We start from the raw sequence: 24,539 nt of genomic DNA on the forward strand, positions 1-24,539 counted from the left end.
TGGATAGTAGATAAAGGTTTTTGTAATCTGAAAATATAAAAACAGCAAGGTAACTAATGATAAAAGTGAGCACAAGCGGTATTGCAATGCTAGGAAACAAGGCCTAGGGTTCATACTTTCACTAGTGCAAGTCCTCTCAACAATAATAACATAATTGGATTATATAACTATCCCTCAACATGCAACAAAGAGTCACTCCAAAGTCACTAATAGCGGAGAACAAACAAAGAGATTATGGTAGGGTACGAAACCACCTCAAAGTTATCCCTTCTGATCGATCTATTCAAGAGTCCGTAGTAAAATAACACGAAGCTATTCTTTCCGTTCAATCTATCATAGAGTTCGTACCAGAATAACACCTTAAGACACAAATCAACCAAAACCCTAATGTCACCTAGATACTCCAATGTCACCTCAAGTATCCGTGGGTATGATTATACGATATGCATCACACAATCTCAGATTCATCTATTCAAACCAACACAAAGTACTTCAAACAGTGCCCCAAAGTTCCTACCGGAGAGTCAAGACGAAAACGTGTGCCAACCCCTATGCATAGGTTCATGGGCGGAACCCACAAGTTGATCACCAAAACATACAACAAGTGGATCAATAGAATACCCCATTGTCACCACGGGTATCCCACGCAAGATATACATCAAGTGTTCTCAAATCCTTAAAGACTCAATCCGATAAGATAACTTCAAAGGGAAAACTCAATCCATTACAAGAGAGTAGAGGGGGAGAAACATCATAAGATCCAACCATAATAGCAAAGCTCGCGATACATCAAGATCGTACCACCTCAAGAACACGAGAGAGAGAGAGAGATCAAACACATAGCTACTTGTACATACCCTCAGCCCCGAGGGAGAACTACCCCCTCCTCGTCATGGAGAGCGCCGGGATGATGAAGATGGCACTGGTGAGTGATTCCCCCTTCGGCGGGGTGCCAGAACGGGTCGAGATTGGTTTTCGGTTGCTACGGAGGCTTCTGGCGGCAGAACTCCTGATCTATTCTACTCCTCGAAGTTTTTAGGGTATATGGGTATATATAGGAGGAAGAAGTACGTCGGTGGATCTCAGGGCTGTCCACGAGGCAGGGGGCGCGCCCAGGGGGGTGGGCGCACCCCCCACCCTCGTGGGCAGCCTGGGACTCTTCTGGTCCATCTCCGATACACCGTGGGCTTCTTCTAGTCCAAAAATAAGTTCCGTGAAGTTTCAGGTCAATTGGACTCCGTTTGATTTTCCTTTTCTGCGATACTCTAAAACAAGGAAAAAACAGAAACTGGCACTAGGCTCTGGGTTAATAGGTTAGTCCCAAAAATAATATAAAGGTGCATAATAAAGCCCATAAACATCTAAAACAGATAATATAATAGCATGGAACAGTAAAAAATTGTAGATACGTTGGAGACGTATCGATCAATGACATGTTGAAGGGGTTGGTTAGTCATTTGGGTGTGATTAGATATCTAACAGTGCTATCATACCTAACTCTGGCAGTTTGGACAAAGTGCCGGAACGGGTCTAGATTGGTTTTCGGTGGCTACAGAGGCTTTTGGCGGTGGAACTCCCGATCTATTCTGCTCCTCGAAGTTTTTAGGGTATGTGGGTATATATAGGAGGAAGAAGTACGTCGGTGGATCTCCGGGCTGTCCACGAGGCAGGGGGCGCACCCACAGGGTGGGCGCGCCCCCACCCTCGTGGGCAGCCCAAGACGCTTCTGGTCCATCTCCGATACTCCGTGGGCTTCTTCTGGTCCAAAAATAAGTTCCGTGAAGATTTAGGTCAATTGGACTCCGTTTGATTTTCCTTTTCTGTGATACTCTAAAACAAGGAAAAAACAGAAACTAGCACTGGGCTCTGGGTTAATAGGTTAGTCCCCAAAAAATATAAAAGTGCATAATAAAGCCCATAAACATCCAAAACAGATAAAATAATAGCATGGATCAATAAAAAATTATAGATACATTGGAGACGTATCAAGCATCCCCAAGCTTAATTCCTACTCGTCCTCAAGTAGGTAAATGATAAAAACGGAATTTTTGATGTGGAATGCTACTTGGCATAATTTCAATGTAATTCTCTTAATTGTGGTATGAATATTCAGATCCAAAAGATTCAAGACAAAAGTTCAATATTGACATAGAAATAATAATACTTCGAGCATACTAACTAAGCAATTATGTCTCCTCAAAATAACATGGCCAAAGAAAGTTATCCCTACAAAATCATATAGTCTGGCTATGCTCCATCTTCACCACTCAAAGTATTTAAATCATGCACAACCCCGATGACAAGCCAGGCAATTGTTTCATACTTTTGGTGTTCTCAAACCTTTTCAATCTTCACGCAATACATGAGCATGAGCCATGGACATAGCACTATATGTGGAATAGAATGGTGGTTGTGGAGAAGACAAAAAGGGAGAAGATAGTCTCACATCAACTAGGCGTATCAACAAGCTATGGAGATGCCCATTAATAGATATCAATGTGAGTGAGTAGGGATTGCCATGCAGCGGATGCACTAGAGCTATAAGTATATGAAAGCTCAACAAAAAGAACTAAGTGGGTGTGCATCCAACTTGCTTGCTCATGAAGACCTAGGGCATTTTGATGAAGCCCATCATTGGAATATACAAGCCAAGTTCTATAATGAAAAATTCCCACTAGTATACGAAAGTGATAGCATAGGAGACTCTCTATCATGAAGATCATGGTGCTACTTTGAAGCACAAGTGTGGAAAAAAAGGATAGTAGTATTGCCCCTTTTTATTTATTTATTCTTTTTTGGGCCTTCTTTTTTTATTTGGCCTTTCTCTCTTTTTTTGGGACAATACTCTATGAATGATGATCATCACACTTCTATTTATTTACAACTCAATGATTACAACTCGATACTAGAACAAAGTATGACTCTATATGAATTCTTCCTGCGGTATACCGGGATAGCAATGATGCATGAGTGACTTATATGAAAGAATTATGAATGGTGGCTTTGCCACAACTAAAATTTCAACTACATGATCATGCGAAGCAATATGAAAATGATGGAGCGTGTCATAGTAAATGGAACGGTGGAAAGTTGCATGGCAATATATCTCGGAATGGCTATGGAAATGCCATGATAGGTAGGTATGGTGGCTGTTTTGAGGAAGGTATATGGTGGGTGTATGATACCAGCGAAAGGTGCGCGGTATTCGAGAAGCTAGCAATGGTGGAAGGGTGAGAGTGCGTATAATCCATGGACTCAACATTAGTCATAAAGAACTCACATACTTATTGCAAAAGTCTATTAGTTATCGAAACAAAGTACTACGCGCATGCTCCTAGGGGGATAGATTGGTAGGAAAAGACCATTGCTCGTCCCCGACCGCCACTCATAAGGAAGGCAATCATAAATAAATCATGCTCCGACTTCATCACATAACGGTTCACCATACGTGCATGTTATGGGAATCACAAACTTCAACACAAGTATTTCTCAAATTCACAACTACTCAACTAGCATGACTCTAATATCACCATCTCCATATCTCAAAACAATTATCAAGTATCAAACTTCTCATAGTATTCAATGCACTTTATATGAAAGTTTTTATTATATCCCTCTTGGATACCCATCATTAGGACTAGTTTCATAACCAAAGCAAACTACCATGCTGTTCTAAAGACTCTCAAAATAATATAAGTGAAGCACGAGAGTTCATTAATTTCTATAAAATACAACCACCGCCGTGCTCTAAAAAGATATAAGTAAAGCACTAGAGCAAATAACAAACTACTCCAAAAGATATAAGTGAAGCTCAATGAGTAGTCGAATAATTATGCAACTATGTGAAGACTCTCTAACATTTAATAATTTCAGATCTTGGTATTTTATTCAAAAATCAAGTAAAACTAAATAAAATAAAATGACGCTCCAAGCAAAACACATATCGTGTGGTAAATAAAAATATAGCTCCAAGTAAAGTTACCTATGAACAAAGACGAAAGAGGGGATGCCTTCCGGGGCATCCCCAAGCTTAGGCTCTTGGTTTTCCTTGAATATTTCCTTGGGGTGCCTTGGGCATCCCCAAGCTTAGGCTCTTTCCACTCCTTATTCCATAATCCATCGAATCTTTACCCAAAACTTGAAAACTTCACAACACAAAACTCAAAATAGAAAATCTCGTGAGCTCCGTTAGCGAAAGAAAACAAAACACCACTTCAAGGTAATGTAATGAAATCATTCTTGATTTATATTGGTGTTAAACCTACTTTATTCCAACTTCTCTATGGTTTATAAACTCTTTTACTAGCCATAGATTCATCAAAATAAGTAAACAACACATAGAAAACAGAATCTGTCAAAAACAGAACAGTCTGTAGTAATCTGGATCAAACATATACTTCTGGAACCCCAAAAATTCTAAAATAAACTTCTGGATGTGAGGAATTTATCTATTAATCGTATGCAAAAATAATTAACTAAATATCACTCTTCAATAAAAAATGGCAGAAATTCTCGTGAGCGCTAAAGTTTCTGTTTTTTACAGCATGATCGCAAAGACTTTCCCCAAGTCTTCCCAACGGTTCTACTTGGCACAAATACTAATTAAAACATAAAAATCAAATCATAGCAGAGGCTAGATAAATTATTTATTACTAAAAAGGAGCAAAAATCAAGGAACAAAAATAAAATTGGGTTGCCTCCCAACAAGTGCTATCGTTTAACGCCCCTAGCTAGGCATGATGATTTCAATGATGCTCACATAAAAGATAAGAATTGAAACATAAAGAGAGCATCATGAATAATATGATTAGCACATTTAAGTCTAACCCTCTTCCTATGCATAGGTATTTTGTGAGCAAACAATTTATGGGAGCAATAATCAACTAGCATAGGGAGGCAAAACAAGCATAACTTTAAAACTTTAAGCACATAGAGAGGAAACTTGGTATTATTGCAATTCCTACAAGCATATGTTCCTCCCTCATAATACTTTTCAGTAATATCATGAATTAATTCAAAAATATAACCAGCACCTAAAGCATTCTTTTCATGATCTACAAGCATATAAATTTTATTACTCTCCACATAAGCAAAATTCTTCTCATTCGGAATAATAGTGGGAGCAAACTCAACAAAATAATTATCATGTGAGGCATAATCCAATTGAAAACTAAAATCATGATGACAAGTTTCATGGATGTCATTATTCTTTATAGCATACAAGTCATCACAATAATCATCATAGATAACAACTTTGTTCTCATAATCAATTGGAACCTCTTCCGGAATAGTGGATTCATCACAAAATAAAGTCACGACCTCTCCAAATCCACTTTCATCAATATAATCATCATAAATAGGAGGCATGCTTTCATCATAATAAATTTTCTCATCAAAACTTGGGGGACAAAAAATATCATCTTCATCAAACATAGCTTCCCCAAGCTTGTGGCTTTGCATATCATTATTATCATGGATATTCAAGGAATTCATACTAACAACATTGCAATCATGCTCATCATTCAAATATTTAGTGCCAAACATTTTAATGCATTCTTCTTCTAACACTTCGGTGCAATTTTCCCTTCCATCATACTCACGAAAGACATTAAAATGATGAAGCGTATGAGGCAAACTCAATTCCATATTTTTTTGTAGTTTTCTTTTATAAACTAAACTAGTGCTAAAAAAAGAAACAAAAATATTCGATTACAAGATCTAAAGATATACCGTCAAGCGCTAACCTCCCCGGCAACGGTGCCAGAAAAGAGCTTGATGTCTACTACACAACCTTCTTCTTGTAGACGTTGTTGGGCCTTGAAGTGCAGAGGTTTGTAGGACAGTTGCAAATTTACCTCAAGTGGATGAACTAAGGTTTATCAATCCGTAGGAGACGTAGGATGAAGATGGTCTCTCTCAAGCAACCCTGCAACCAAATAACAAAGAGTCTCTTGTGTCCCCAACACACCTAATACAATGGTAAATTGCATAGGTGCACTAGTTCGGCGAAGAGATGGTGATACAAGTGGTATATGGATAGTAGATAAAGGTCTTTGTAATCGGAAAATATAAAAACAACAAGGTAACTAATGATAAAAGTGAGCACAAACGGTATTGCAATGCTAGGAAACAAGGCCTAGGGTTCATACTTTCACTAGTGCAAGTCCTCTCAACAATAATAACATAATTGGATCATATACCTATCCCTCAACATGCAACAAAGAGTCACTCCAAAGTCACTAATAGCGGAGAACAAACGAAGAGATTATGGTAGGGTACGAAACCACCTCAAAGTTATCCTTTCTGATCGATCTATTCAAGAGTCCGTAGTAAAATAACACGAAGCTATTCTTTCCGTTCAATCTATCATAGAGTTCATACTAGAATAACACCTTAAGACACAAATCAACCAAAACCCTAATGTCACCTAGATACTCCAATGTCACCTCAAGTATCCGTGGGTATGATTATGCGATATGCATCACACAATCTCAGATTCATCTATTCAAACCAACACAAAGTACTTCAAAGAGTGCCCCAAAGTTCCTATCGGAGAGTCAAGACGAAAACGTGTGCCAACCCCTATGCATAGGTTCATGGGCGGAACCCGCAAGTTGATCCCAAAACATACATCAAGTGGATCAATAGAATAACCCATTGTCACCACGGGTATCCCACGCAAGACATACATGAAGTGTTCTCAAATCCTTAAAGACTCAATCCGATAAGATAACTTCAAAGGGAAAACTCAATCCATTACAAGAGAGTAGAGGGGGAGAAACATCATAAGATCCAACTATAATAGCAAAGCTCGCGATACATCAAGATCGTACCACCTCAAGAACACGAGAGAGAGAGAGAGATCAAACACATAGCTACTGGTACATACCCTCAGCCCCGAGGGAGAAGTACTCCCTCCTCGTCATGGAGAGCACGGGGATGACGAAGATGGCCACCGGTGAGGGATTCCCCCTCCGGCAGGGTGCCAGAATGGGTCTAGATTGGTTTTCGGTGGCTGCGGAGGCTTCTGGCAGCAGAACCCCTGATCTATTCCGCTCCTCGAAGTTTTTAGGGTATATGGGTATATATAGGAGGAAGAAGTACATCGGTGGATCTCCGGGCTGTCCACGAGGTAGGTGGGCGCGCCCAGGGGGGTGGGCGCGCCCCCACCCTCGTGGGCAGCCCGAGACTCTTCTGGTCCATCTCCGATACTCCGTGGGCTTCTTATGGTCCAAAAATAAGTTCCGTGAAGTTTCAGGTCAATTGGACTCCGTTTGATTTTCCTTTTCTGCGATAGTCTAAAACAAGGAAAAAAATAGAAACTGGCACTGGGCTCTGGGTTAATAGGTTAGTCCCAAAAATAATATAAAATTGCATAATAAAGCCCATAAACATCTAAAACAGATAATATAATAGCATGGAACAATAAAAAAATTATAGATACGTTGGAGACGTATCGATCAACGACATGTTGAAGGGGTTGGTTAGTCATTTGGGTGTGATTAGATATCTAAGAGTGTTATCATACCTAACTCTGGCAGTTAGGAAAAAGTGCATTAAATGCATAGCTAGGTGTCGTGTCGAGGGCGAATCCCGGCAAGCCTATTGCATCGCTTATCCGCATGTTCTCATCAACTTGACACGCCTCCTGGATGGGTGTCAATAAAGCTAATCTCTTCTCTTTGATGCTGCCACATGCCTGATAGGATCCTCCTGGTTGCTAAGCACCTTGTCACCGCACTAATAAGTGACTTGGGTGTGACAGGGTGGAGTGGTGGCGTCTTGGTGATGATCCTTTGAAGGTGTATGGCGGGGTTTGATCTTGGCGGCCTCGGCAAGCCTGCGGGGGCGTACGTGGACTTGTTCTTGGGGGCGGCCTCGACCTGGCCAGGCTTTCCTGCCCTACAAGGGAGGCCCTCCCAAGGTGGCTCACAGCTATTTTGTTCTTCTTAATGCTCTTCTTGATCTCACGAAGAGCGGATTTTCTAGCTTGGCTTGATGACATGCCTTGGAGATTGAATATGTGATCGTTGCCATGCCTGTGCATGGGTTCAGTCAGCAAATGTGGATGTTTGTTGCACCAACAAATGGGTGCAAGCCAGTTTTGCACATGCGGAACACTTGGGTTAAACTTGACGGGCCTATCATGTACATACATGGCCTCGGAATACAAGAGACCGAAAGGTTGAACATGAGTCATATAGTAGATATGATCAACATGGAGATGTTCACCATTGAAACCACCTCTTCTCACATGATGATCGGACTTGGGTTGGTGAATTTGGATCATGTTACACTCGGACAACCGGAGGTACGTTGATTTGAGTGGGAGTTCTTAGGTAATATGATTAATTGAACTCATTATCTTGAACAATAGTCTAAGTTATCTTTGCAAATTATGTTGTAGATCAATGGCTCGTGCAGTAGCTCACCTGAATTTCAATGCGTTCCTAGAGAAAGCTAAGCTGAAAGATGATGGAAGAAACTTTGTGGACTGGGCCCATAATATGTGGATTATCCTCAAGGCTGCCCAAAAGTCTTATGTCCTTGATGCACTGCTTGGTGCGCCACCCCCTCCAGCGACTGTTGACGTTGTTAACGCCTCGCAGTCGCGTGTTGATGACCACTCAATTGTTCAGTGCGCCATGTTGTATTTCTTACAACCAGGACTTCAAAGGCGTTTTGAACATCATGGAGCATATGAGTGAAGGAAATATGCCCTAGAGGCAATAATAAAGTTGTTATTTTATATTTCGTTATTCATGGTAAAGGTTTATTATTCATGCTAGAATTGTATTGATCGGAAACTTAAATGCATGTGTGAATACATAAACAAATACCGTGTCCCTAGTAAGCCTCTACTAGACTAGCTCGTTGATCAAAGATGGTTAGGTTTCCTAACCATAGACATGTGTTGTCATTTGATAACGGGATCACATCATTAGGAGAATGTGTGATGGAGAAGACCCATCCGTTAGCATAGCATATTGATCGTTCAGTTTATTGCTATTGCTTTCTTCATGACAAATACATATTCCTTCGACTATGAGATTACGCAACCCCCAAATATCGAAGGAATACCTTGTGTGCTATCAAACGTCACAACGTAACCGGTTGATCATAAAGATGCTCTACAGGTATCTCCAAAGGTGTTTATTGAGTTGGCATAGATCGACATTAGGATTTGTCACTCCGAGTATCGGAGAGGTATCTCTGGGCCTGTAACACCCCGAGAATCATGCTACAGTGATCTCCCCTTTAATGATGCCATGTCATCATGTTTTTCAGAATAAATTGCCACTTGAGAAAATTCAAATCCAAATTCCTTTTGAAATACAAGCCAAATTCTTATTTATTTAATCTGTCAAATAAAAATGTTCGATGGGTTGCAAGTATTTGCCAAGTAATTGTCATGAATAAATCAACTCAAATTGGATTTCTATTTTTGCCATGGCAATATTTTGGTGGACCAACAACATTTAATTTGGTCGTTTAAATTCTAACATATTTTCTTACTTTTCCTGAACCACAAGAAACTTTGTGTGTGGGCCTATGCTATCGTACTGTATTTATGTGCCAAGTTTCGTCTATAACAAAATTCGTTTGCTCACTCAAATAAATACCAAGCTGTAGCTAGAAACAAAAAAGAAAGGTGAAAGTTTAAAACAGAAAAGATAAAAGGAGATGAAGAAAATATACTGTGCACTTAGGCCCGCTAGCTACAGGTGCGGCCCAGCCCACCTGGAGTTCTCCTCCTACCTACTGCTCACATCGCGCGTGGTGGCCATCGGGCACTCGTCGATGTCGTAGATCGCCACGTGTCATCCATCCGTGCTCCCCGACGTCCTATAAGTCGTCGTCGAGCCCCCGGGCAAACCCTAGCCCCCACTCACCCCCTCCCTCGCTCGTTCTCCTCTCTCCCGCACGCAACAGAGCTGTCCCCCGCCATGACCGCCGCCGTTCTCATGGCCACCATCGTCCCCGGGCCTCACAAAGATGTTCGGAGGCGCGCCTCCGTCGTCTACGTCGACCACCGTGGTCGGTTCGAGAAAGACCGCCCCGGGAAGACCGGATTGAGTCACTACATCCCCGTCCATCACCGCCGTCCGCCACCTCGATTCGTCGCCGTCCTGCACTTCTAAGACTCCGAAGAGCCTCCATGAGCTCCGTCGGTGAGCCCCGCCCCCCTTTGCCTCTCTTCCCGAGCTCCGGCTCCTCCCCTAGCAAGAAATCCACAAGCTCCGGCACCACTGTCCGCCATGGTCGTCGAATACGACGAGGCCGTGCTCACCTTCTCCTTCTGATGGTGTGTGTGTGCACGAGACACCAAGTATATGCCGCCTAACCCGTTGCCCTGCTCGTTTCCGAGCTCATGTGTCGTTCTGGCCGAACGCCGCGGCCATGCGCTGCTAGTCTGCTGCTTGTTGTTCCTTGCCGTGACATGCTCTGCTGCTACTAGCGCCCCTACCCGCGCCCTCATGCATGTGCGCGCGCGGCCTCGCCACCACGTGTTGCTTGCTGTGCGTGCTGCGGCTGCCTCCCCTTGGTGCCGTTTGTTATGCTGCTGCTGCCTAACCCCTACTGATGCTCTGCACTGCTGCCGCCGCTAGCCATGGCCGTGGTGTTGTGCAGCGTGGTGTGTGTGTGTGTGACTATGTGTCACTGTAGCGCGTGCTAGCTTTTGCAAATCTATGCTGGATGCCAATTTGCACAGCAGCAAAACAACAACAAAACTTTTCCCAATGTGAGTAAAAATTATATGGATATGTAGTACACTTGACAAGGTTCAAAACATTTCATTGGACCAATTTCAAAAGGTGTGAGGTTTAAATGCTATGAAAATGACGAGAGTCTAAGTTCTGTTAAGTGAAAGGCTGAAAGCAGCTTTATTTTCATGACTACTTTAGAGCCGTTGATGATCAAGATAATGAGCACTAATATAGATAAAAGTGATACTAAAGTGTAGATTGCAGAAAAATGCTCACAATTGATATAAGGCACAAAATCATAGGATGTACAGATCAATAGCAATTGCCTTCGGAAAACGGCTAAGTGGTGTTTAAAACTGAAGGCTTTTCAGACTTAGCAGAATTTGAGGGATTTTCAGGATTTTGCTTAAAGCTTTGAAAATTAATAGAAAATAATCTGTAACTCGGATGAAAAAGTTTTATACATGAAATTTTCTCAGAATGACGAGACGAATCCGAATACTCGGTCCGTTCATCTGTCACATGCCCCTAGCATGCTGAACATGGAACATTCCCCCTCCGATCATCTGTCTGACACAGGACCGGAACCGAGAAAACTTTCCCGGTTAACTTAATCTTTCACCGGTATCGGGTAGCACCGCGTTAGAATATGTCTAGCTTTGTCTGTTGTCCTATTATGCTTTGTTTGCTCTGTATTTACTATTTCTTCCTCCCTCTTGTAACGCCCTCGATGCGGCTATATCTCCCACGTGTCGAGGCACGACTTAGAGGCATAACCGCATTGAAAGCAATGTCGCAAGTTAGGCAATCTTCACAACATCCCTTGTAATATAGATAATAAAAGGGGAGATAACATAGTTGGCTTACACTCGCCACGTCAATCAAGTACATAAATAGCATTACAACATTCAACACTCATGGCCCGACTATGGCACCAAAATAAAAGATAACCCAACATGCGACACAGTCCCGATCACCCCAACTGGGCACCACTACTGATCATCAGGGAAAGACACGTAGTAACGTTGAGAGTCCTCGTCGAACTCCCACTTGAGCTCAAGCGCGCCATCTGGAGCGGAATCATCAGGCCCTGCATCTAGTGTAATAGTAATCTGTGAGCCACAGGGACTCAGCAATCTCGCACCCTCGCGATCAAGACTATTTAAGCTTAATAGGTAAGGTAAGGTAAATATGTGTGGAGCTGCAGCAAGCGACTAGCATATATGGTGGCTATCCTGTTCGCAAAAGAGAGCGAGAAGAGAAGGCAAAGCGCGAACGCATAACTAGAGGGCAATCCTGCGGCAAGCATTACTCCAACACCGTGTCCACTTCCCGGACTCCGCCGAAAAGAGGCTATCACGGTAACTCACACGGTTGATTCATTTTAATTAAGTAAAGGTTCAAGTTATCTACAACCGGACATTAAAAAATTCCCATCTGCCCATAACCGTGGGCACGGCTTTCGAAAGTTCAAATCCCTGCAGGGGAGTCCCAACATAGCCCATGACAAGCTCTCACGGTCAACGAAGGAATAGACCTCCTCCCGAGACGTTCCGATCAGACTCGGTACCTCGGTTCTTCAAGACACTTCGACAGGTTAAAACAAATCCAGCAACACCGCCCGAATGTGCCGACAAATCCCGATAGGAGCTGCACATATCTCGTTCTCAGGGCACACTCAGATGAGCGCTCCATACAACTAAAACCAAACCTCGAGTTTCCCCGAGGGGGCGCTGCACAGGACTCTAGTTTGGACCAACACTCAGAGGAGCACTGGCCCGGGGGGGGGGGGTTAAAATAAGATGACCCTCGGGCTCCGGAAACCCAAGGGAAAAAGAGGCTAGGTGGCAAATGGTAAAACCAAGGTTGGGCATTTGCTGGAAAAGCTTTAATCAAGGCGAACTATCAAGGGGTTCCCATTATAACCCAACCGCGTAAGGAACGCAAAATCCGGGAACATAACACCGATATGACGGAAACTAGGGCGGCAAGAGTGGAACAAAACACTAGGCGAGAGGCCGAGCCTTCCACCCTTTACCAAGTATATAGATGCATTAAGATAACATGGCAATATAATGATATCCCAACAAGTAAAATAATGTTCCAACAAGGAACGGTCTCCAATCTTCACCTGCAACTAGCAACGCTATAAGAGGGGCTGAGCAAAGCGGTAACATAGCCAATCAACGGTTTGCTAGGACATGGTGGGTTAGAGGTTTGACATGGCAATTTGGGAGGCTTGAAATCAAGTGGTAGGCATCGTAGCATTGGCATAGCAAAAGAGCGAGCATCTAGCAAAGCAAAGATAGTAGTGATTTCGAGGGTATGATCATCTTGCCTGCAAAGTTGTCAGAGTTGACTGGATCCTCGAAAGCAAACTCAACGGGCTCCTCATTAGCGAACTCGTCTCCTGGCTCCACCCAAACAAGACAAACAAGCAACAAGGACACAATCAACCACGTGCAAAGCTCAAACAATTTGATGCAAGGATGGTATGCTATGCGGGATGCAATATGTGATGCATATGCAAGATTTGACAAGGAATGCATGAACCTGGCCTCAACTTGGAAAACCAAGTGTTCCACTGGAAAGATGAGATGAAATCGCTTGAAAACAATATAAAGATCACCAGAAACGGAGTTACGATTTGGAAATGGCAAGCAATTCAAATATGACCACGTTCTGCGATTTACAGCAGTAGCCATCTAAATGCAACAAGATGAACATGCTACAGCACCCAAACATGGCATCAAAATACATGGCAGGGATGAATTCAAGATGCTTAACAAAAGTCTGGCACTGAGCTACGGCCAATTCATACATTAACAGGTTCAAACAAGCATAGCAAAAATGCATATGGTAAACAGATTTCAGACTTAGTGAAATTAACACTTGTCTGGAATTTCAGATCAGGTAGCACTCTTTGGAGCAACAAAACTACCTGCTACAGGATCTGAACATGGCAAAGTAAAGCATGGCATGGAGCTACTCAAAGATCTTAACAAAAGTCCCTTAGTGACCTTGAGCCAAAAGGGATCAGAAAATACAATTGCAAGCATGTGAATATGGCAAAAAAAAACATAATCAGTTCTCAGACTTAGTGAAAACTGGAGCATGCTGAAACAGATATCAAGTAGGCATGTTTACGAGCTCGATGCACTCACTACAGAGCAAGTCATGACAATATAAGCATACATCCATCAAGAATACACAAAATACAAGCTAGACATGGCCAGAACAATAACATAGCATGCACGGATCAACTACAACATCATCGGCAAAATCGCTAACAAGTAGACAATCTGCCCAGATTCACGAAATAGCAAAAGTAGAGCTCGATTGACTCAAGCTAGGGTGCTCCATAATTGCAAACAAAGACACAGATGGATAGAGCACTACAAGATTAACAAAACATCCTTACTGATCATCCTCAAAAGAGGCACGGATCACTAGGAAACAACATGAACATATGGCCATATGAGATAAACAGGTCAAGGACTTAGTGGAAATGCTAAGTCCCTGAAATCAGCATTACCAAGTGCCTCACTTTGCAAGCTTGTGCTAGACACCACACACATCACAAAAATACATGGGTTGCACCTCTAGAAAGATGGAAAAACCCTTAACAAAACATATGTAGAGCTCATGGGCATATCATGCACACCATAATCATGGCAAAAATGACAAATATCTAAATGGAGCAGCAGATCTGACAATTATCTCAAGTAGCACTCTTCTAACAGCATTTTGGGCATCAAGATGAACTCAAATGAAAATGATGCAATGGAATGAAATGATGTACTCTCTGAGACGAACATTTTGATATGCTATATGCCCAAAACGGAGCTACGGATGCAAAGTTATAGCACGATGAACAGGGCAATATGAACTAGGGTTTCGGGAGAAAGTCAACCCCAAACGTCCAGATCCAGATCCGGTGCACGGGAACCGAGGTTGGCCGGAAACTGCGACTGGGATCGCCGGAGTTGTCGTTCCGAGGAGGAGGAAGGATAGGGAGCCAGATCCGGGGCGTGAGGGCGGCAGAGGAGCTCCGGGCAGCGAGGTTGGATGCGAGCCGCGGCGCGGGGGCGTCGGGCTCCGGCGGCCGGAGCTGCTGGGTCGGTTCGCCGGTGACCTTGCGCGGCGGCCGGAGGGCGCCGGCGACGGAGAAGAAGGCGGCGGGAGGAGGCGCGGGCGGCACTAGGCGAGGAAGGCGCGGGCGGTGGCTCCCTGGGCCGCGGGGGCCCCGAGCAGGCTCGGCGGGCCGCGGGCGGCGAAGTGAGGCTCTCCCGGGGACACGTGGCAGCGGCCCGTTGGTCGGCGGCGGCGGGCGGACGTGTCCGACCTGATTCGGACACGTCCGGCGGCGAGGGGAGCAGATTTTTTAGGGTTTTGAAGAAGGGGATCCAGAATTTCGGAGGAGGACCTATTTATAGGCATAGAGGGAGCTAGGAGAGTCCAAATCAGGTGCGGTGTTCGGCCACGCGATCGTGATTGAACGCTCTAGATGATGGAGAGGGTTTTGGTGAGTTTTGGGCCAAAATGGAGGGGTGTTGGGCTGCAACACACACGAAGCCTTTTCGGTCCCTCGGTTAACCGTTGGAGCATCAAACGAAGTCCAAATGGTACGAAACTTGACAGGCGGTCTACCGGTAGTAAACCAAGGCCGCTTGGCAAGTCTCGGTCCAAGGAAATGTTTAATCCCCACACACGAAAGAAATGTAGAAATGACCACCGGAGGAGAACGAAGCGCCGGAATGCAAAACGGACAATGGGGAAAATGCTCGAATGCATGAGATGAACACGTATGCAAATGCAATGCACATGATGACATGATATGAGATGCATGACAACGATAACAACACACGGAGACAAAGACCCGAACCCGAGAAAATAAAATAACTTAAGTCCGGAAACAGCAAGAGTTGGAGTACATATTGGGTAAATCATATCCGGGGTGTTACAACACTCCACCACTACGAACGGATCTCGTCCCGAGATCTAGGACTGAAAGAACGCCGGGTACTCAGAACGGAGGTGATCCTCGCGTTCCCAGGTAGCTTTGCGGTCGGAATGGTGTGACCACTTGACTTTGAGGAATTTGATTGACTTGTTGCGGGTCTTGTGTTCAGTCTCTTCAAGGATATCAACGGGGTGCTCACGATATGAGAGATCTTCTTGGAGCTCAATGTCCTCGAAGTTGACAGTGCGGTCAGGAGTCTTGAAGCACTTTCGGAGCTGAGAGACATGGAACACGTCATGAACATTTGCAAAGTTTGAAGGAAGCTCGAGTTGATAGGCGAGGTCACCTCTCTTGCTGACAATCTTGAAAGGTCCCATGTATCTGGGGGCAAGCTTCCCTTTGATACCGAAGCGACGAGTACCTTTCATCGGAGAGACGCGGAGGTAAACATGATCTCCGATCTTGAAAGCCAAATCACGGTGCTTACTATCATAGTAGCTCTTCTGGCGGGATTGGGCTACTTTGAGGTTATCTCGAATGACTTTGCACATTTCCTCTGCCTCTGTGATTAAGTCTTTACCCAAAAGCTGACGTTCACCGGTTTCAGACCAGTTGAGAGGGGTATGACACTTCCTGCCATACAGAATTTCAAATGGGGCCTTGCCCGAACTTGCTTGAAAACTGTTGTTGTAGGAGAATTCAGCATATGGAAGACAATCCTCCCACTTCATGCCGAAGGAGATCACTCAAGCCCTGAGCATATCTTCAAGAATCTGGTTGACACGCTCGACTTGACCGCTAGTTTGAGGATGGAAAGCTGTGCTGAAGTGGATGTTGGTGCCCATGGCCTTCTGAAAAGAATCCCAAAACTTGGAGGTAAAGATGCTGCCATGGTCTGAAGAGATCACTTGTGGAATACCGTGCAGAGAGACAATCCGAGAGGTATAGAGTTCCGCCAATTGAGCTGCAGTGATTGACTCTTTGACAGGCAGAAAGTGAGCCACTTTAGTGAGTTTGTCGATGACAATGAATATAGCATCATTGCCACGCTTGGACTTTGGAAACCCAGTCACGAAGTCCATCTCAGTGTGGTCAAACTTCCATTCTGGAATGGCAAGAGGTTGGAGGAGACCAGCTGGCCTTTGGTGTTCTGCCTTCACTCTTCTGCAGACATCACATTCATTCACGAATTGAGCAATCTCGCGCTTCATTCGAGTCCACCAATAAGCCCGCTTGAGGTCCTGCTACATCTTCGTGCTCCCAGGGTGGACGGAGAGGAGAGAATTGTGAGCCTCGTTCATGATCACTTTACGAAGTTCACCTTTGGGTACAACAATACGATCCTCGAAGAAGAGAGTAACCTTGTCATCAAGGCGGTAGCACTTGTACTTGGGTTGACTCTTGGCAATCCCAATCTTCACCTTTTTCGCCATAGCATCAAGAAGCTGGGCTTGCCGAATCTGGTCTTCTAAGGTAGGAGAGACTTGAAGGTTGGCGAGGAAACCTTGAGGAACAACTTGCAGATTAAGTTTGAGGAAAGCTTCACAAAGCTCGGGTTGGTAAGGCTTGAGAATCAGACTGTTGCAATAAGCCTTCCTGCTCAATGCGTCAGCCATCACATTGGCCTTGCCTGGAGTATACTCGATACTCGGATTATACTCTTGAATCATTTTGACCCATCGAGTCTGCCTGAGGTTGAGATTAGGCTGAGTGAAGATGTACTTGAGACTCTTGTGATCAGTGAAAATGTCCACTTTTCTTCCCAATAAGAGATGTCTCCAAGTCAAAAGAGCATGCACAACTGCCGCCAACTCAAGATCATGAGTGGGGTAGTTCTTCTCACCGGGCTTCAGCTGGCGAGAGGTATAAGACACAACTTTCTTCTCTTGCATCAACACTGCGCCAAGACCTTGGAGAGAGGCATCACAAAAGACCTCGTACGGCTTGGATTCATCAGGCGGAGTCAGAACTGGAGCGGTGACCAATTTCTCTTTCAAGGTGTTGAAAGCAATGTCACACTCCGGAGACCAAACATACTTGATTTGCTTCTGGAGAAGATTTGAGAGAGGCTTCGCGATCTTAGAAAAGTTTTCAACGAATCTTCGAAAATAGCTTGCGAGACCGAGGAAGCTACGGAGTTGCTTCACGTTCTGAGGAGGTTCCCAATTCACAATTGCAGACACCTTATCAGGATTCACCGCAATGCCCTTGGCAGAGATGATATGACCAAGATAAAGAACCTCATCGAGCCAAAATTCGCACTTGGAGAACTTAGCATAGAACTGGTGTTCCCTCAGCTTATCGAGAACCAAACGCAAGTGCTTGGCATGATCTTCCTTGTTCTTCGAGAAAACCAGAATGTCGTCGAGATAGACCAAAACGAAGTCATTGGTGTAGGATTTGAAGATGAAGTTCATCATGCTAGAGAACGTCGGAGGAGCGTTGACAAGGCCAAAAGACATCACAGTGTATTCATATGACCCATAGCTTGTCCTGAAAGCCATCTTGGGAATATCTTGCTCACGTATTCGAATCTGATGATAACCCATACAGAGATCAAGCTTGGAGAATACTTGGGCACATTTGAGTTGTTCGAACAGCTCGTTGATGTTGGGAAGTGGGTATTTGTTCTTGATGGTCTTCTTGTTCAATGGACGGTAATCAACACAAAGTCGGTCCGTTCCATCCTTCTTCACAAAAAGAACACCACAAACCCACGGAGAAGAACTAGGCCGGATGAGACCCATACTCTCTTGAATATCGAGTTGCTTCTTCAGCTCCTTCAACTCTTCAGGTCCGAGCTTGTAAGGACGCTTGCACACAGGTTCCGTGCCAGGCTCAAGATCAATGACGAATTCAACTGGCCGGTGCGAAGGCATTCCTAGAAGCTCTTCTGGAAAGACGTCTTGATATTCGCAAACGACTGGAATTTGCGAGATAGCATCCAGTTCACCCTTCTCATTGAGAGAAAACAGACGGATGGTATCGTCACAAGCGGCAAAGACAATTACATCCTCAGACAAATGAGTTAATTGAATCTGCCTGGCTGCACAATCAAGATGCGCCTTGTGCTTAGAAAGCCAATCCATTCCGAGAATAAGATCAATATCCAAATCACCAAGAACAATAGGAGAAGCTAGAAATTTGTAGTCACCCAAAGTGATAGTAACATCCAGAATGCAGATATTAGCTGTTATCTGCTTGCCCGGTGACACGATTTGCAGGGAACTTTGCAGATACTGATAATCGCACTCATACTTAGATGCAAAAGGTTTGGAAATGAAGCAATGCGATGCACCAGTGTCAAAAAGAACTCTTGCAGGAATATCGTTAACAGGAAGGTTACCCATGATGACATCTGATGAATCCTCTGCCTGAGCTGCATTCACCATATTGACCTTGGCGTCCTTGGGGTTATGCTTGACCACAGCTGTACTTGCCGATCTCACAGGAGGAGGAGGAGGGAGGCGCCTCTGATTGAGACACTTGTTGGCATAGTGACCCTTCTGTTGGCATACTAGACTCAGGTATTCCAGAACTGCAACAATAAAATAATGACGACAACACCTCGGAGCTCAACTCCCTGGGACACTTCCACAAAACCCCTGACAGGAGGCACCAAGACAATGTTCTCGTCACAAAACCATCGAAACGATTCCAAGATACCCGCGTGATCCTAAATTTTTTTTAGTGAAATTTGAGAAGAGAAGAGTCAAAACTCTACGTCAGGATGCCTTACCAGAGCGATGAGGAGACTGGGAAGTAAAATTAATTCCTAAACTCTCCGATATATAATTCCTAAATGACTCAAAACATTTTTTTCTAGACACAACTCGGCTGCTAAAAACAATAAATCAGTGGGGGCTCCTAAGGTCGGGGAAGGCTCTGATACCAACTTGTAATGCCCTCGATGCGGCTATATCTCCCACGTGTCGAGGCACGACTTAGAGGCATAACCGCATTGAAAGCTATGTCGCAAGTTAGGCAATCTTCACAACATCCCATGTAACATAGATAATAAAAGGGGAGATAACATAGTTGGCTTACACTCGCCACGTCAATCAAGTACATAAATAGCATTACAACATTCAACACTCATGGCCCGACTATGGCGCCAAAATAAAAGATAACCCAACATGCGACACGGTCCCGATCACCCCAACTGGGCACCACTACTGATCATCAGGGAAAGACACGTAGTAACGTTGAGAGTCCTCGTCGAACTCCCACTTGAGCTCAAGCGCGCCATCTGGAGAGGAATCATCAGGCCCTGCATCTGGTGTAATAGTAATCTGTGAGCCACAGGAACTCAGCAATCTCGCACCCTCGCGATCAAGACTATTTAAGCTTAATAGGTAAGGTAAATATGTATGGAGCTGCAGCAAGCGACTAGCATATATGGTGGCTATCCTGTTCGCAAAAGAGAGCGAGAAGAGAAGGCAAAGCGCGAACGCATAACTAGAGGGCAATCCTGCGGCAAGCATTACTCCAACACCGTGTCCACTTCCCGGACTCCACCGAAAAGAGGCCATCACGGTAACTCACACGGTTGATTCATTTTAATTAAGTAAAGGTTCAAGTTATCTACAACCGGACATTAACAAATTCTCATCTGCCCATAACCGTGGGCACAGCTTTCGAAAGTTCAAATCCCTGCAGGGGAGTCCCAACATAGCCCATGACAAGCTCTCACGGTCAACGAAGGAATAGACCTCCTCCCGAGACGTTCCGATCAGACTCGGTACCTCGGTTCTTCAAGACACTTCGACAGGTTAAAACAAATCCAGCAACACCGCCCGAATGTGCCGACAAATCCCGATAGGAGCTACACATATCTCGTTCTCAGGGCACACTCAGATGAGCGCTCCATACAACTAAAACCAAACCTCGAGTTTCCCCGAGGGGGTGCTGCACAGGACTCTAGTTTGGACCAACACTCAGAGGAGCACTGGCCCGGGGGGGGGGGGTTAAAATAAGATGACCCTCGGGCTCCGGAAACCCAAGGGAAAAAAAGGCTAGGTGGAAAATGGTAAAACCAAGGTTGGGAATTGCTGGAAAAGCTTTAATCAAGGCGAACTATCAAGGGGTTCCCATTATAACCCAACCGCGTAAGGAACACAAAATCCGGGAACATAACACCGATATGACGGAAACTAGGGCGGCAAGAGTGGAACAAAACACTAGGCGAGAGGCCGAGCCTTCCACCCTTTACCAAGTATATAGATGCATTAAGATAACATGGCAATATAATGATATCCCAACAAGTAAAATAATGTTCCAACAAGGAACGGTCTCCAATCTTCACCTGCAACTAGCAACGCTATAAGAGGGGCTGAGCAAAGCGGTAACATAGCCAATCAACGGTTTTGCTAGGACATGGTGGGTTAGAGGTTTGACATGGCAATTTGGGAGGCTTGAAAGCAAGTGGTAGGCATCGTAGCATGGCATAGCAAAAGAGCGAGCATCTAGCAAAGCAAAGATAGTAGTGATTTCGAGGGTATGATCATCTTGCCTGCAAAGTTGTCAGAGTTGACTGATCCTCGAAAGCAAACTCAACGGGCTCCTCGTTAGCGAACTCGTCTCCCGGCTCTACCCAAACAAGACAAACAAGCAACAAGGACACAATCAACCACGTGCAAACTCAAACAACATGATGCAAAGATGGTATGCTATGCGGGATGCAATATGTGATGCATATGCAAGATTTGACAAGGAATGCATGAACCTGGCCTCAACTTGGAAATCCAAGTGTCCACTGGAAAGATGAGATGAAATCGCTTGAAAACGATATAAAGATCACCGGAATCGGAGTTACGGTTTGGAAATGGCAAGCAATTCAAATATGACCACGTTCTGCGATTTACAGCAAGTAGCCATCTAAATGCAACAAGATGAACATGCTACAGCACCCAAACATGGCATCAAAATACATGGCAGGGATGAATTCAAGATGCTTAACAAAAGTCTGGCACTGAGCTACGGCCAATTCATACATTAACAGGTTCAAACAAGCATAGCAAAAATGCATATGGTAAACAGATTTCAGACTAGTGAAATTAACACTTGTCTGGAATTTTAGATCAGGTAGCCCACTTCGGAGCAACAAAACTACATGCTACAGGACCTGAACATGGCAAAGTAGAGCATGGGATGGAGCTACTCAAAGAGCTTAACAAAAGTCCCTTAGTGACTGAGCCAAAAGGGATCAGAAAATACAATTGCAAGCATGTGAACATGGCAAAAACATAATCAGTTCTCAGACTTAGTGAAAACTGGAGCATGCTGAAACAGATATCAAGTAGGCATGTTTACGAGCTCGATGCACTCACTACAGAGCAAGTCATGACAATATAAGCATACATCCATCAAGAATACACAAAATACAAGCTAGACATGGCCAGAACAATAACATAGCATGCACGGATCAACTACAACATCATCGGCAAAATCGCTAACAAGTAGACAATCTGCCCAGATTCACGAAATAGCAAAAGTAGAGCTCGATTGACTCAAGCTAGGGTGCTCCATAATTGCAAACAAAGACACAGATGGATAGAGCACTACAAGATTAACAAAACATCCTTACTGATCATCCTCAAAAGAGGCACGGATCACTAGGAAACAACATGAACATATGGCCATATGAGATAAACAGGTCAAGGACTTAGTGGAAATGCTAAGTCCCTGAAATCAGCATTACCAAGTGCCTCACTTTGCAAGCTTGTGCTAGACACCACACACATCACAAAAATACATGGGTTGCACCTCTAGAAAGATGGAAAAACCCTTAACAGAACATATTAGAGCTCATGGGCATATCATGCACACCATAATCATGGCAAAAATGACAAATATCTAAATGGAGCAGCAGATCTGACAATTATCTCAAGTAGCACTCTTCTAACAGCATTTTGGGCATCAAGATGAACTCAAATGAAAATGATGCAATGGAATGAAGTGATGTACTCTCTGAGACGAACATTTTGATATGCTATATGCCCAAAATGGAGCTACGGATGCAAAGTTATAGCACGATGAACAGGGCAATATGAACTAGGGTTTCGGGAGAAAGTCAACCCCAAACGTCCAGATCCAGATCCGGTGCACGGGAACCGAGGTTGGCCGGAAACTGCGACTGGGATCGCCGGAGTTGTTGTTACGAGGAGGAGGAAGGAGAGGGAGCCGGATCCGGGGCGCGAGGGCGGCGGAGGAGCTCCGGGCGGCGAGGTTGGATGGGAGCCGCGGCGCGGGGGCGCCGGGCTCCGGCCGCCGGAGCTGCTGGGTCGGTTCGCCGGTGAGCTTGCGCGGCGGCCGGAGGGCGCCGGCGACGGAGAAGAAGGTGGCGGGAGGAGGCGCGGGCGGCACTAGGCGAGGAAGGCGCGGGCGGCGGCTCCCTGGGCCGCGGGGCTCGGGGCCGCGGGCGGCTGCGGCGAAGTGGGGCTCTCCCGAGGACACGTGGCAGCAGCCCGTTGGTCGGCGGCGGCGGGCGGACGTGTCCGGCCCGATTCGGACACGTCCGTCGGCGAGGGGAGCAGATTTTTTAGGGTTTTGAAGAAGGGGATACGGAATTTCGAAGGAGGACCTATTTATAGGCATAGAGGGAGCTAGGAGAGTCCAAATGCGGTGTTCGGCCACGCGATCGTGATCGAACGTTCTAGATGATGGAGAGGGTTTTGGTGAGTTTTGGACCAAAATGGAGGGGTGTTGGGCTGCAACACACACGAGGCCTTTTCGGTCCCTCGGTTAACCGTTGGAGCATCAAACGAAGTCCAAATGGTACGGAACTTGACAGACGGTCTACCGGTAGTAAACCAAGGCCGCTTGGCAAGTCTCGGTCCAATCCGGAAATGTTTAATCCCCACACACGAAAGAAAGGTAGAAATGACCACCGGAGGAGAACGAAGCGTCGGAATGCAAAACGGACAATGGGGAAAATGCTCGAATGCATGAGATGAACACGTATGCAAATGCAATGCACATGATGACATGATATGAGACGCATGACAACAATAACAACACACGGAGACAAAGACCCGAACCCGAGAAAATAAAATAACTTAAGGCCGGAAACAGCAAGAGTTGGAGTAAATATTGGGTAAATCATATCCGGGGTGTTACACCTCTTCTCTTCGGTAGACCCCATGGCGGCTGCCGATGCCGCTATGTTCGACTACTTCACCGACGACCCTCCTTGTCTGAGCAACCAGGCAAGCCCCCCCCTTTGATCATTCCGATATCGCACATTCCATTCTCCCATGCTTGCATTCGTTTTTGCTACTGTTATTGTTTGCTCCTATTCTGATGCATAGCCTACTTTTGTAACCTGCTCATTGTACCTTACCTGCTTATCCTAAACTTCTTAGTATAGGTTGGTCAGTGACCCCCACCTTGTCTTTGTTGCCCCTGCTTCATCATTGAAGACCCGATCAATGGGATCGAAGACCAGGCCCCGTCACCGCACATCACTTTCCCCTTAGTTGCTCGACACTACTGGGTTACTATCGAGTGCCGAGGGTGAGACCTCTACAATACTTCTGATGTTAACCCTGTAGTGTAGCTATTCGGTCGTGGTCATCAAGGGTGATTCCGCCTTAACCACTTCCGATACGACTCTGTCGTGCAACCCCTCAAGTGTGAACCTCGGGGGTGGTTCCTCTTATGTTCACCTTGATTATTACATCAAGTGGAATCCACCGGGGGTGATTCCTCAAGTTTTCCCCTTGATGTTTGGACACACAGTTACTATGGTTACTATGACTTTACACTGAACCATGTTACTAAAGACGGGTCGGCCCTGAGGGGTACCCGCGCGAGCTTAATTACGAGTGATGTGGAGACAGGTTGACCTGGAGGGTGCCCGCGAGATA

The sequence above is a fragment of the Triticum urartu genome, chromosome 3, assembly GCF_003073215.2.
Source record: "Triticum urartu cultivar G1812 chromosome 3, Tu2.1, whole genome shotgun sequence".
Classification (NCBI taxonomy): Eukaryota; Viridiplantae; Streptophyta; class Magnoliopsida; order Poales; family Poaceae; genus Triticum; species Triticum urartu.